Source organism: Pteropus alecto, unplaced genomic scaffold (genome assembly GCF_000325575.1).
Source record: "Pteropus alecto unplaced genomic scaffold, ASM32557v1 scaffold17, whole genome shotgun sequence".
NCBI classification, from domain to species: Eukaryota; Metazoa; Chordata; class Mammalia; order Chiroptera; family Pteropodidae; genus Pteropus; species Pteropus alecto.
The window spans coordinates 8,771,630-8,785,622 of NW_006440645.1; the positions used below are offsets into that span (position 1 = coordinate 8,771,630).

General features: G+C 36.4%; 1 pseudogene; it reads right to left on the reverse strand.

The window, feature by feature from the left end:
• Nucleotides 1–245: 245 nt before the first annotated feature.
• On the reverse strand, nucleotides 246–359 carry LOC112484639 (annotated as a pseudogene).
• Between the last annotated feature and the right edge of the window lie 13,634 nt (nucleotides 360–13,993).

The window sequence follows — 13,993 nt, forward strand, 5'->3', positions numbered from 1 at the left end:
CATATTCGTGGAAATGAATTGAGAAACTCAACATAACCAGACACCTTCTTTGAGTTCTCTGTTCAAAGGTTTCCGGAGACTAAAAATGATGAAGTAGCAGAATATCAGTTCTTAGAAAGTAGGAAAAGCAAATTTCTTTTTTATTTTATTACTTTTTTTTTAATTTAGGCAAGGCAACCCTTAATTGATCTCACAGATTGCAAGGACCTTGTCAGCTTACAATCCCTTATTTATTTTATTTTTCACACCTGCAGCACCTGGTCTTCCTAGGTGGTCTCCCATCCAAGTACTAACCAGGCCCCACCCTGCTTCCAAGATCAGATGGGATCCGGCTTGTTCAGGGTGGCATGGCCATAGACAGAAAAGCCAAATGAAAGGTGGTGTAACTGCCTTAAGTATTTCTGGCTAGTTTAATATAATTCCTCAATGGGAGATTCTATAGTTAGTTCATGCTTTGCCACAAGAACTTAATTGGGATATTTTTCTTCTATTAAGATTAAATAGATTATTTATTGTCCCAAACTTTATTATTGTTGCCTTATTATGTTTTTTTTTTAACATATTGATTTCTACATAGGACAACACAAATGAATTAGTTTATTATTTAACAAAATATTCCCTGCGTTTAGAGAAATCACCTTCGAATATAAGCCAGCATTTGTGGGTTCTGAGTGTGTGTTCTAGCTGTGACATCTGTCAACACACAGACTGCCAGCTGTGGCATCAGTCGATCTGAGTGACTGTTAAAGTTATTAATTTTCTTCCTCACTAATGCATACATGTCTCGCTGGAAGCTGTATTACCTAAAAGGGGTTGTTTTCAAGAAAAAGAGATTTTTTTCCTACAGATGAGGGATATATTTATGACACTGTTTCTGTCATAGAAATTTGTTCTCTTTGTTGAGATGGCCCTATGCCAATACACATGTATTTATTCAAACAAAAAGAAAAGAAAAGAAATGCCAACATTTTGCCCAGCTTGGAATCACTTCTGAACCTAGTCGCTTTAGGCGTCCTGTTTAGGGGTGTTTGCACCCTGTACGTTTCTCCTCAATGTGTGTCCAGTACACACTGAACTATTCTGGCAGCGCCGCGCCTCCCGCCAGCTCCGGCGATTGCAACCGGGATGGCGGATGAGCGTCATCTAGGATGAGAGTCATCTAGGAGCCGTGCGCCTTTCAGCCCCTGCTCTGCTCCCGGGCTCCAAGGTTACTCTTCAAACACCTCTTAGCCCACAGTCAGCGCGGAGGCAGGACGCGCAGTGGGGGCGCCGACTTCCAGTTCCTTTTACCTTTTACAGCTATATTGCTGACTGTGCATTTTGAAAAGCTAGTACCTGACACAGTTATTTATAAAAATAGCGAGACTTTGATGTTTCTGTGGCCTTCGCTCTGCGGTGTGCAGTGGCAGAGAAAGATCGTGTAGACCGAATGACCTTCTTGAGAGTAACTTTTATTAGGAACCAAATGAGCCTTGCCTCTCACAGGTGTTTTTTCTAAGCTTTTTGTGCGCAGGTAGCTGCAGAAACAAGCTCTCTGTACATAGAGCATTCCTTTGTGGCCACGTACTCATAATTCTTTTAAAATGAAATCAGCAAAAGGTGGTTTAAAAGGTCACCACATCTTTGGTGTGAAATAGCTTTCTCTCTTTAATTATATCAAGTACATCTAAAAAGGTCTGGTCGGTATTTAATGACTAGAAGTATTTTATATTTATTGATAAGAGTAAAAATGTCTATCATAGAATTCTTCATGGGGAATTCAAGCATTTTTTGTTTTCGTTTTTTTTTTTTTTATTTCATCTTATGGGGAAAACAAAGTAATCGTATGACAGTGACCGTAAAATAAACCAGCCGTTTTGAAATTTAACAATGAAAATTTATTAAAAATTAAGGTAATTCTGGAAACTTTCAGGGATATTTCCATGTTCCAAGTCTTTCCTGCATATTGATTTCTGCCCAGGTCTTTTTTCTGACTCTGGACTTGCTGTTGCTTCTAAGGGGACCGGCCCTGAAGTTCCCGACCTTTCCTTTGCCATCCTTAGTGTGGACAGCTCTCCTTTGCTAATCACTCTGAGACCAAACTATAACTTTGACAAGAATTTACCGAGCGTTTGGAAATGATGGAAGGGGTGTGCCATACAGAGAGTCTTACGTGCCATCTTCAGTGGGTTAACACGGGACAAAAAACGAACGCAGAAGCAAGATGACATCTGCACAGGGGATTGTGTTGACATTTTTTTTTTTAAAACTAACTTGCCAGGGAGATTCATGAAAACCAGTTTGCTTTCACCCTCACCCCCAAATAGATGTGCCAGCTGTTGCTTTTCCTGGCCTCTTCGGCCTCTGGTAGACAGCCTTGGAGTTTTCCATTTCAGCTGTGAGATGCCTCAGGCAGGACTGCACCATGCACTGAACAGTTTCAGAATTTGGTCTGAACTACTTAAAACAACACAAAACGAGCGTTATTCAGAAACACACCAATTTGATGTGAGAAATTGACCAAACTCAGGAACAGAGAAAATATAGCACAAAAGAATTGTTACCGTAATTATTCCCATGGTTTTATTGATAGTAAATTCTATTTACATAGCTAAGCTTCTATTTAGTAGTAATTAGCACTTTTTCCTCTATTTGTTAAAGTATTTAAAAATAATTTATATAAACATTGATTTCATCACTTTGTCTATTTAGCCTAACAACTTAAAGGGAAATGTAACAAGTATAATAAACTTACACCTGATTTTCAATTTGTTGGTATTTTATCATTGTAGACTTATTCTCAGGAATTCTCCCTGTTTTTGAAAATTTGGCCATAGATTAAAAAAAGGGAATTTTATAGTAGAGAAAATAAAAAAATATATAAAAACACCATCATAATTTTTAAAAAATATAATAAAGAAAAAATACAGAATACACAAACACACATACAAATGAGCAGTTTAAAATTTAACTTAAATATGCCCAAATACATCTATGCTTATAATGCTTGTAATTAAAGTTTTGTTGTTGTTGTTTTTTTTTTTAAATGAGGTCATGGTTTCAGGAATCTATGCTACATAAAATAAAAATTGCCTTAGTGATTTTGATATAATGTGTTCAGGGTGATTTGTAATAATTAAGTTTACTGTTATACATATTCAAATTTTTGACATGTAAAAGTAAAAATATATATATTTAAATGAAGCTAATATAGGAATTTCGTTGCTGAATTTTAGTTTGGTTGCCATTCAAGAAGTATAGAAAGAAAAAGCTAATAATTTCAAAAAACATTAAATAAATTGGCTATGATTATACAAAGAATATTTAAACAGAATTTAGCATCCTATCTAGAATGCAATGCCAAATAATCCTATGTGAGCATTTTGTTTAAACTTAATACATATTCAAAGGTCATTTTAAGAAAAAAACATTAGACTCTTCATTTAGATTTCTATCCCCTTGAATCTTTCAGACGGTGCCATGCAATGATTAGGACCTGAAAGGAGACTATTTTCAATTTTCCCTTTGAATCCCCTGTGATATTAATTCCTGGGTTAGCAATGCGTTTTTGATATTATTTAGTAATAGCCGTGCACAGTTCTCCAACATGTTCCGAGTACCTACGAAGCAGGCTGCATGCCCGCGTCAGTCTCACCGACCGTGTACTCACTGACAAATGGCAGGGATCATCAAAATGTTCTAGGATCTGCCGACATCATAAGCTCATATTTGCGATGAAAATTAAGAGTGAGTAATTGGCTTCTTATGTGTTCTTGGGAGAGCAAGTCACCGTAATTAAATGCACAACCCCCTTTTGCACGCATCCTGAGCGAGCACTCTTAAGGTTGTGTACGCGGGTGGTAACTGCAGTTCCATGCGAATCGAAGGGTGTCTGTTCTTTGAGGTTTTCCACATCCCCACGTGCCCAAGTGAATTTTGTATATTTCAGTTGGCCTTACTTTTGACAGATCATTTTAAACGTGCTCTTCAAATAGAGTATAGTTTTCATACAATATGGTAAAAATTGTGATAAATATTCCGAACATTTTAATTCATTTGTAAATGTATTATCATTATTTTGAGCCAATATATTTATTTTAAAACCTCTCCTAACTTTATTATATCAAATTTTAATAAGATATCTGTGCACGTTTAATGTTTTATTTCATACTCTAGCACGATATCTTATAAAATACAAAAAAAAGCATTAAATTTAATTATTTAAAATACACTTAACATATGTATGTGTATATCTATAGCTATATATCTATATCTATATCTTAAATGATATTCCTAAAAATAGAATTTTTACCTAAATTTTGCTCGAGATTCAATATCAAGCTTGGAAAATATAAAATCTGTGTGATTCTTGAATATAGATCTTCATTTAAAATAAGGTGTCCACTGAGTGGTTATTGAAGAAGTAGGATGTGGTTATACAATGTAACAATATAAATTTAACAACTGTAGCTCTATTCACTGTAGAATTTCAGGTAGTTTCTGTGTTATCGCTCTATGAAGGAGACCTAAAAAAATAATAACGCTAATTTTTTTAGCAGGTGACTAGTTGTAGAAACTACGAAAATGCAAAAAGGGTTACTACGTGGAAATGCTACTTGTGAAATATACATTCACTTAAAGTTTTACAGACACATCCGAGGTTTTACTATTTCACTTTATGAGAAATGAGAAAGTAAATCTAAATGGTAGAGTGCAAAAATTTCCACCTGTAAAGAAAAACAATTGGGAAAAGTATCAAATGCTATAAAATTGACTGTGACAGTAATTCTGCATTACCATCCTTTTCTTTTTGTCCAGGAACTTATTGATTAAATGATATAGACATCAAGGATATTTTCGAGTCTTCACGCGATTATCCATGTCCACAGTAAACCTGTGTTGTCAACTGTATATAATAATATTATTTTTGATTTCCCCAGAAGCCCTCGGGACTCATTGAAATTGCACACTTTGCCACCATTTTTTTTTTTTTTTCTGAGATTCGCTTCCGTGTTTATGTTTGCATTGCAAACCACAAACTGAACTTCACAGGAATAATGCCAAACCATTGGGCACAAACAGGAGTAGAAGAAAAATACCCTATGTTCAGCAGAATGCTATTTTAAGACAGAGGATTCAGGAAAACTTTGAGTCCAGTTGAAATTGCAGGGAGGATTAAAATGGCAATAAGTGCATATAATTAACCAAGCTGGAATTCGTTCAGGATATCAGGGCCAAGTGCTCTTTTAATTATTCAGTTAATGGGCCTGCTCATGCCAAAATAGCCATCGTACGCTGAGCCTGGCAGCCTGTTTTCAGAAGTATGCCCTCATTTGTGCTCTCTAAAACCACACAGAAGTTAATTGCTTAGCTAATGCCTCCATTTTTGTGCCAAGATTCCAGTTTCACGCTTGAGGTTAGGCACATGTGTAGATCATTCTGGAAATTCGGGGAATTAGTTTAACGTTCGATAAACCGGTTCTGTTTCAATGAAGTAGTTTACACGTACAGACCTCAGAACATGGGACCTTCATCTTTAAGGTCATGTCTGGCTTTAAAACTGAAATAAATGCTACATCTTACCTAAAGGAGCCCTAAACAGATGATGCACATTATGTTTTTTAAAATAATTTACCCAGTGACGACATCATAACTTTAACTCTTCTCCCTCAGAGGTGATTATGCTTATTGCATTAGTCATTCGGACATTTCCAAACATGCTCGGGTCCCATTTCTAGTCAATTCGCCGCGTTTTGCACATTTTATTTTTATGTCTCGATATCCTTTAACCCAGTAAAATCCTTCCACTGACTCAGACATTTCCTCTTGAAAAAAATTTTTTTACATGAATTATGAAATGCATCCGCTTTCCTATAAGTCACGGATGCCCCCAAACATTAAAGAGTCCCGTGTAGAAATTTCCCTCAAGCCCTGCAGTGCAAACAAACGTGCGTTGAGTTGAGACTCCTCCAGGGGACTGTGGGACGTGCAAGGCCGTTCGTTTCCATTTCTCCTTATTATTGCGCTGGCTCTGAAGTGATCGACGGGGTTAAATTCTTCACTCGCGATGCTCCTCCCCTCCAGCATCACCTCCCCTCTCTTTTCTACAATCTATGTCTAACTTGCATTACAGACTTCGGAGGATAGCTTTCTATTTATTAAATAACAAGTTTGCCTTCCTTGAAACATATCGTAAACCTAAAGTTATATAACTGCGATTAGAATCTTACTGATAATACAATGAGGAAAGCTAAAATCTTATAGTATTAACAGGTTGCTTTATTATAGGCTAAGTTACTTAATTCGGTTATCAAGGTTTCTTTGGAAATTAAAATATCCACTTCATAATTTTTTTTCTTTTAATTGACTTTAAGAGTGATATAACTTATAAATATCACAGAAAATAATGAAAATGTACTTTTCATTTCTGGGTTCAATATTTTGAGAAGGTCATGGACAAGTTGGAAACTGTTTCAAACTGTCATGACAAAGATGATGAGGCTCTAAAAACAAGATTATATTAATAAAGGGTTTTACTAAACCCACTCTTCTCTGAGATTAAAAAAAAGCATACTTCAGGGTTTTTAACCTGCTGTACCTCTCTTAATGTTCCGAATGACCCTTTGAATGAGAATAGGCATTTTAAAAAGCGGAGGAAAATGATACTTAGATGATGTCACATGCATTAATAAGTGGAAGAACCAGAATTTAATGCCAAGTTTGTTGGATTAATAACCACTGACATTTTCAAGATATCATAATTCTGTAGAAGTAAATCCCTGCTTATTTTGATTTGCTCTGGAAAGCTGAACTGGAATGAGTTAGTCTACAAATACTCATAGAATTTGAGTTCATATGCAGAACTCTGGAATGAAAAGCTATAGTGACAAAAAATAAAAGATAAGGTCCAGAATCTGACTTAATAATAATAAAAAAAATCCTCACAATGGGCTAAGACGGCTGACATCAGTAATTCCCAAGCAAAATTCACAAAGCACTTTTCCAGACTATATTAATAGGCAAGATGTACATAGAGAGGAATGTGACAAAACAACACAAAACGTTTGATTAGGTACTGTTATCAAAAAAAAATTCATGAGGCGCCAAACCAATTTTCAGGAAAACTAATAGTTGTGCAGGTGTTTTGGACTCATTAGGGAATGCTGAATTCCAACTCGCCCTGCTGGCAGATTCGTGCTAGTCCTCTCTGAAGACCCGTAATATCAGCATACATTTTTTTCTTGGCAAAGACATGATATTTCAGATGTGAGAAAGCTCACATCTGAAATACCACCATATTGTCTAATACAAAATTTATTGCTATACAAAACCATGAGAATGGGCTGGCAAAGGAAGACCAGTAAATTGTAGATTTTGCTTTAACACTTTTAGAAATGTCACAATGCAACACATTTGTTTTCCAAATCTTCAAGGAAAATTTATTTTCTATGAAGATGCTACATGCTTAAAGTATGGTTTTATATAAACCTGGCACTATGGTAGATGCCCAGAGCTTAGCGTGCCCTTATGTTGGAAGAACAGCTGTAAAATTTAGTAACTAGGTATAGGTTTTAAGGTCCTTATAGATGACCTACTGTAGAGCTATATTTTCATGGCTTTTACTGGTCCTTATAGATGGCTGTAGTGCTACATTTTCAGCTCTCCTCATCCTTTTGAGTCTTTAATGGAAATAAGTAGACACATGGATGAGAACCAGCCTTCTTTCATGGCAAATCTTTGAAGAGTTAAGGGATTAATGCAGAAAGGGAAGAACCAAGAGGCAGGTTTGGTGGGTTGTTATTAATTATAATTAATTGAGCCTAAGTAAACCATTCTTTTTTAATTAAAAAAAAATTAATCACAGTTGACATTCAATATTATATTAGCTTCATGTATACAACATAATGGTTAGACATTTATGTAATTTATGAAGTGGTCCCCCTGATAAGTTCAGTACCCACCTGGCACTATACATATCTATCACAGTATTATTGACTATATTCCCTATACTGTACTTTGCATCCCCGTGACTAATTTGTACTTCTTAATCCCTTCACACGGCCCCTTAACCCCCTCCCATCGAGCAACCATCAGTTTGTTCCCTGTATCTATGAGTTTGTTTCTATTTTGATTGTTCATTTATTTTGTTTTTTAGATTCTACATATAAATGAAATCATGTGGCATTCGTCTTTCTCTGTCTGACATATTTCACTTAGCATGATACCCTCTAGGTCTATCCAAGTTGTTGCAAATGTTAAGATTTCATTCTCTTTTTATGGCCAAGTAATATTCCATTGTGTATATGCACACATCTTCTTTTTCCAATCATTTACCAGTGGACATTTAGCTTGCTTCCATATCTTGCCTATTGTAAATGAAATGTTTTTGTTTCTTGGTATAGTATTTGCTTCAAAGTCTACTTTCTCTAAGTATTGCTACTCCAGCTTTTTTTTTTTAATTTTCATTTGCATGAGGTATATTTTTCCACCCATTTATTTTCAATTTGTTTGTGTCTTTTAACTTGAAGTAGGTCCCTCATAGGCAACATACGTATGGGTCTTGTTTTCATCTCTATTCATCCACCCTATGTCTTTTGATTGGAGCATTTCATCCATTTACACTTAAAATAATTATCGATAGGTATATAGTTATTGCCATTGTTTTATTCATATTTTTTAATTTCTTTTCCTCCTCCTCCTCCTCCTCCTCCTCCTTCTCCTCCTCCTCAATTCTTCCTTCTTCTTCTCATTCTTCCTTTAACATTTCTTATATTACTGATTTGGTGGTGATGAACTCCTTTAGCATGTTCTTATCTGCGAGTAAACTATTCTTTTGAACAATCATACTCAGAACAAGAAGTTGGGGACGTAGAAGAAGAGACGTTAGAAAGTCTAAATTTCTCTAACTGGGGTCACACAGTTAGTATCTCAAAATCCACGCACAAAAAGAATGGCTTTTATTTCAATGTTAATCAAAAATCTTTTTCCACTAAAGTTTACTCTCATTATATAAACAATTTACCCAAGACAACCATCATGATTGTTTTGCTTATTCCTAAGCTAGTGTATCGCTGCCACAATCAAGGGAGCCACATTTAACCACTATTGTTTTAATTAAATAATAAAGAGTAAATGGCAAAGTATGGGGTCCAATTTTCACATATGTACTTAAGAAAAATATTCCACTTAGAATATGTCTGTATAAAATTTTCTATTGACATTATCTATTTTTTGAGAACATGGATGATTCCTTATACATTATCATGTCTCTAGCCTCTGGTATATACTAAAAAAGTTTGTCGACAGCATGTTTTAGATTTCAGCTACCATTACCTTTAATACTTAAGAGTCAGAATATCTTTATTTGTTAAATTGTTGGTTGCAGTCCAGCAGTAGTTGAAGGAAACTTTAATTGAACCAACAAAATTCTTACAAATTTTCCAATTTTCATTCTTTGACATTAAAATATGAATTTTTTTTAAAAAATCAGATTCGATTTGTGAAAAATGACTCTCTGATAAAACTAATTTTAGAGTTTTCTTATTTGGATACAAATATAATATATAGTTACTGACCTATTGAAAATTGGATACATAAACACAGTAGAGATACAAAAACATAGGACTTAGGTATTTATAGAGATATCAAACTTTGAAAAAAATTTTAAGCTCCTTTACCACAACATATCCCAACATCAGTTTCTACCCTCAACATAATAATATCCCTACAAAAAGTCCAAAATTACGAACTTAAATAGTTTTGAAGTTAATGAAAGATAATGAAGAGGTTGTAGAAGGGAGCGATGTTCAAGAATCGTGAAATTGTGAGATTTACTTACATGATAACAAGGAAGTCTAATGCAGTTTCATGGAGGTCAGCAGAAGACAAGAGACCAACTGGGTCAGAGACAAAGGACAGTTTTATTCACCGCACGGTAGAAAGCAGGAATTGCACGTTGACATCCGTTCCTTTTGCCTGGCAAATCCCGTGAGACAATGCTGAGGAGAGCCCACTGGATGCTGTGTACACAGTGGGGTGTGTCGTAGCTGAGAAACCCTAAGCTAAGAAAGCCCTGATCTTTTAAGTGTGGCTTCTAGCAAACTTGCCCAGCCTTTGCCCTGGAGGAAGAGTGTCTTTATTAAGAAAGCTGCACTCTGCCCAGATGACAGTCACTATCTGTTCTGAGTCTCTTCTATGTCAACATCCATGCAAGAGTAGTCTGAATAGAAGACATGCAGAAATGTGAGAGCCCCATAGATAATTAGCTTCCAACAGTGTGCTAGGCATATGTAGCTTGGATTTTATTTTTTTCAACACCAAAGACACTCCCAACTTATTGAATCAGACAAGAAAGCTGGACCATTAATTTGATTCCCACAGCTTGCTCATCTATTTATCAGTACTGTTTACTGATGAATATATATATTTTATTATATATAATTTATCATATATATTAATATATATTATATTTATATATGTATAATACATAAAAATATATATATAATATTTTCAATGCTTTTCATTTTTCTTTATTTCCCTTTTCTGTTATTGCCCTTATTGAGTTTGCCATGATCCATGCTTGATTTCTGCAAGAATCACCTTACAGTTTTCTGCAAGAATCACCTTACAGTTTTGCCATGCCTATGTCTGGTTCAGCACTAATGCCTTCTTTACAAATGCAGCCAGCGTGATCTAAAATGCAATTCTGATGTACTTATTCTCTCGTAGAAAAGACTTTCTATGTTGCCCGTGCCCTCAGGAAACAATCCATTATTTCTTCAACCGCCTCGCAATGTACCGAGTCTACTCTTCTCTGCACTGCCTTCTCCTAACACCTCCCCGACTCACTCCGCCTGCAGCTCCTCCCACTGAAGCACCTAACGTCCTAGGACGAAAAAAAACCGAGATGCACCACCCAGCCCCTTGTGCCCTTTCCCAGACTAATTAACACCTGCTCATTCCTCAAGGCTCAGCTTAGACGTTATTTCCTCCAACACCCTTTGTGACTCTTCCCAGTCCAGATCATGCAACTCCATACATTAACATCTCAGATCACACGCTAGTTAAATTGCCTATTAACTTGTTTTTATGTTCACCAGGCACTAAGTTCGATGGTGATAGATACCCAAGACTCACACGTACATATTGCCTATGGTTCTCATTCATAAATCCTTACTGAACAGATGAATAAATGAAAGAGTGAATGTGTGTAATGGGATGCTTACCCTGATGGGAAGTGTTAGAAAAAGAAACGTACTCCAGAATTGTGGGAAGCAATTAGAATCAATCCTACTGTTGGACACTACTTTTGATTTCTTTCCTTTTTTCCTTATGATCTCCTACGCATGACATTGTTCTGACCTTACTGCTATACACAATTATGCCACTTCATAAAGAGGATTTTAAATGTCAGCCAACTCTGACTTCTTAGAAGTTTTTCACTAAAAAGAAGCAGTGGGAAAATACGACGGGTAGATTGTGTCGAGGATCAGAGCACACTGGGGACTGAAATGAAGCTACCAATCTCATTAGCTGTCTTCTGGGCTGCTGAATTCTACCTAGGTCCCCAAGGTGAAAGGCTAATAATTAATTCAATTTACCATCTATTCTGTGGAAAGCTCCAAAGGTTAAGATTATGGAGGACCGATGAGGGCAATCTTTTATACTGTTTAAATTGCTGTTTAAATTTGAATTAGATTCTAACGGTGACAGTTTGAAACCGACACAGTTTAATTCATTTATCACATTCCAAAACCTGCCTACCTGAACTAGCTTTAAAGCGTATCTTAAATAAGCAGACAGTTAGTGCACTTGCATATCCATTTTTATTATTTTCTTGGAATTTAAATACAAACAGCAATTCCTAGCCTGTCAACTTTTTTGTTCACTTTCTGTTGTTTTAACCTGCCATGATATAAAATGTTTTTATTGATAATGAAACTCATACTCCTCAGGGCACAGCATTCTGGAGGTAAAATTAGATAATTAATAATAACAGCAACAACTAACATTTATACAGTGTTTATGATGTACCAGGAGATAGCTATAGCTTTAGCTATAAGGACAAAGAGATAGAGATAGAGATGTACTCACTTAATCTCCTCGACAATCCTTCCAGATAGCTGTCATTATCATTAATATTATAGAGATGAGTAAACCGAACTCCAGAAAGCAACATTTCCAAGATTATATGACTAGCAAATGATCAAACTGACGTTCAGATTCAGTAACAAAAATATCTGCATTGATTCACCCATATTTGCTTCATTGGAATTTACGCTCCTCAGATTCCTGCAAGTCATTCTCTAAATTCTGAGAAAATTGGGCATCCTGCTCGCAGACATGTCCTTGGTCACCCTGTGGCAGTTGCCATTTCTCCTGTTCTCTACTCCGGCCTTTCGGCAATGTTAGTTGCTGTGACCCTGCTGTTCGTGGAGAACTAGAACAGTCTGTGGATCCCGGCGCCCTCTGTCATCTCTGCCACAGCCAAACTGTCCTAAGCTGGCATGGGCCTCAGCGGGAAGCCGAGGTCCCTGGGGACTGCACGCAGCGGGCTTTCTGCTGCAGCCCGGGGTGCTCACATTGACCCTGCTGACACTTTTCACCTCTGTTCTTCCGGTTTTTGCTCAAGACACTGCTGCGGGTCATGATGTCCGGGTCTACCAAGAGGCCAAAAACATAGGAATTAAGTATGTGAGAGAAAAATAAAATGCTATACTTGATGTCATATCTCCATTTATTTTACTAAGGATATGTGCCTCACATCTTCTTTTGGAGTTAGTTTCACTGCTTGAACGATGTTCAGTCATAAGCCTAAGTAAGACCCTAAGGGGTCGTTCTTTCACCGATGCTACAAATGAACAGAATTTAAACGTACTTGCCTTAAGCACAGCCATTTTCAATATAAGTTGGTTATTATTTTCTTGATTAATGCTGTTATCTTTCAAGCCCCATGAAAACAGACTTTGGATCTTTTTATACAAAAAGGGTGAGACCACCTGTTTTAATTGAGGATGTTAAATTCCTGGATTCCAGTTCATCGGGCAGAATGCTCTAGAAGGAAGCAGGGCTCTTGCACCTGTGCACAGTGAGAGATGTCAAACTTTCTCCTTTGACTGTAGTCATTGTTGCCTTTGTTTTTCCCCCCTGGCAACATAAAGGAAAAAGAAGCAGAATCACAGTTTATTTATTTTTTTCTTCTCTTTGGGTCAAAGAAATGTTATCTAAATCAGTGGAAAATTTTTGCATCTCGAATGGGTCTCTATGCTTTCGAAAGACAGGAGGTAGGGGAGGATTTATATTATCGATATAAATATGGAGTCGGCAATGTTGTAGATAACGTCTACGTGAGATTTAATGCAACATTGGCAGGAGAACGGAAGAACCCAAAGACTCCTCTGGTCGCGTTGCCGGGTGGTTTACGTCTCTAGCGTGGCTTTAAAGGAAGAGAAAAATGCAGCCGAGAGAAACGTTGTCTCTGTGTGAGACAAAGCAAAGCCATGGAGTGTACGAAGGGGCGATATCCACGACAGCCGTCAAGAAGATAGCAAATGTCCCAGAGTGTACGACAGGAAGGCTGGGGCCAGCACTGCTGTCACCTTTGCGTGTTATCACTTTTTGTTGTTTGTTTTTATGTGAATTCGAAATCCTAAAGCCCGTGACGAACAGGAACACCAAAAAGAAAGAGTAGGTTTTGTATCATTTTTAATTGTTCTTTTATTTGATGAAAGAGGGTTCCTGTAGTCTTGAAAATGTGGACAATTTAAGACTCTTATTTTTTTATAATTTACATGGTATTACTTCAGCACATTTAGCTTTTATTATTTTTAACATAATTAATAATAATATTACAAATAACAATAATGAAATTATACATTTTCCTCCTTTCTGTGCTGTATTCTTCGCAAAGATGTCACTTTGTGTAGCCCACTCTCAATTGCTGGAGGTTCTACCTCTTTGGGGACAAAGTTACCTATCTACATAGATTATTTAGAATTCTTCTGCATAAGACTTT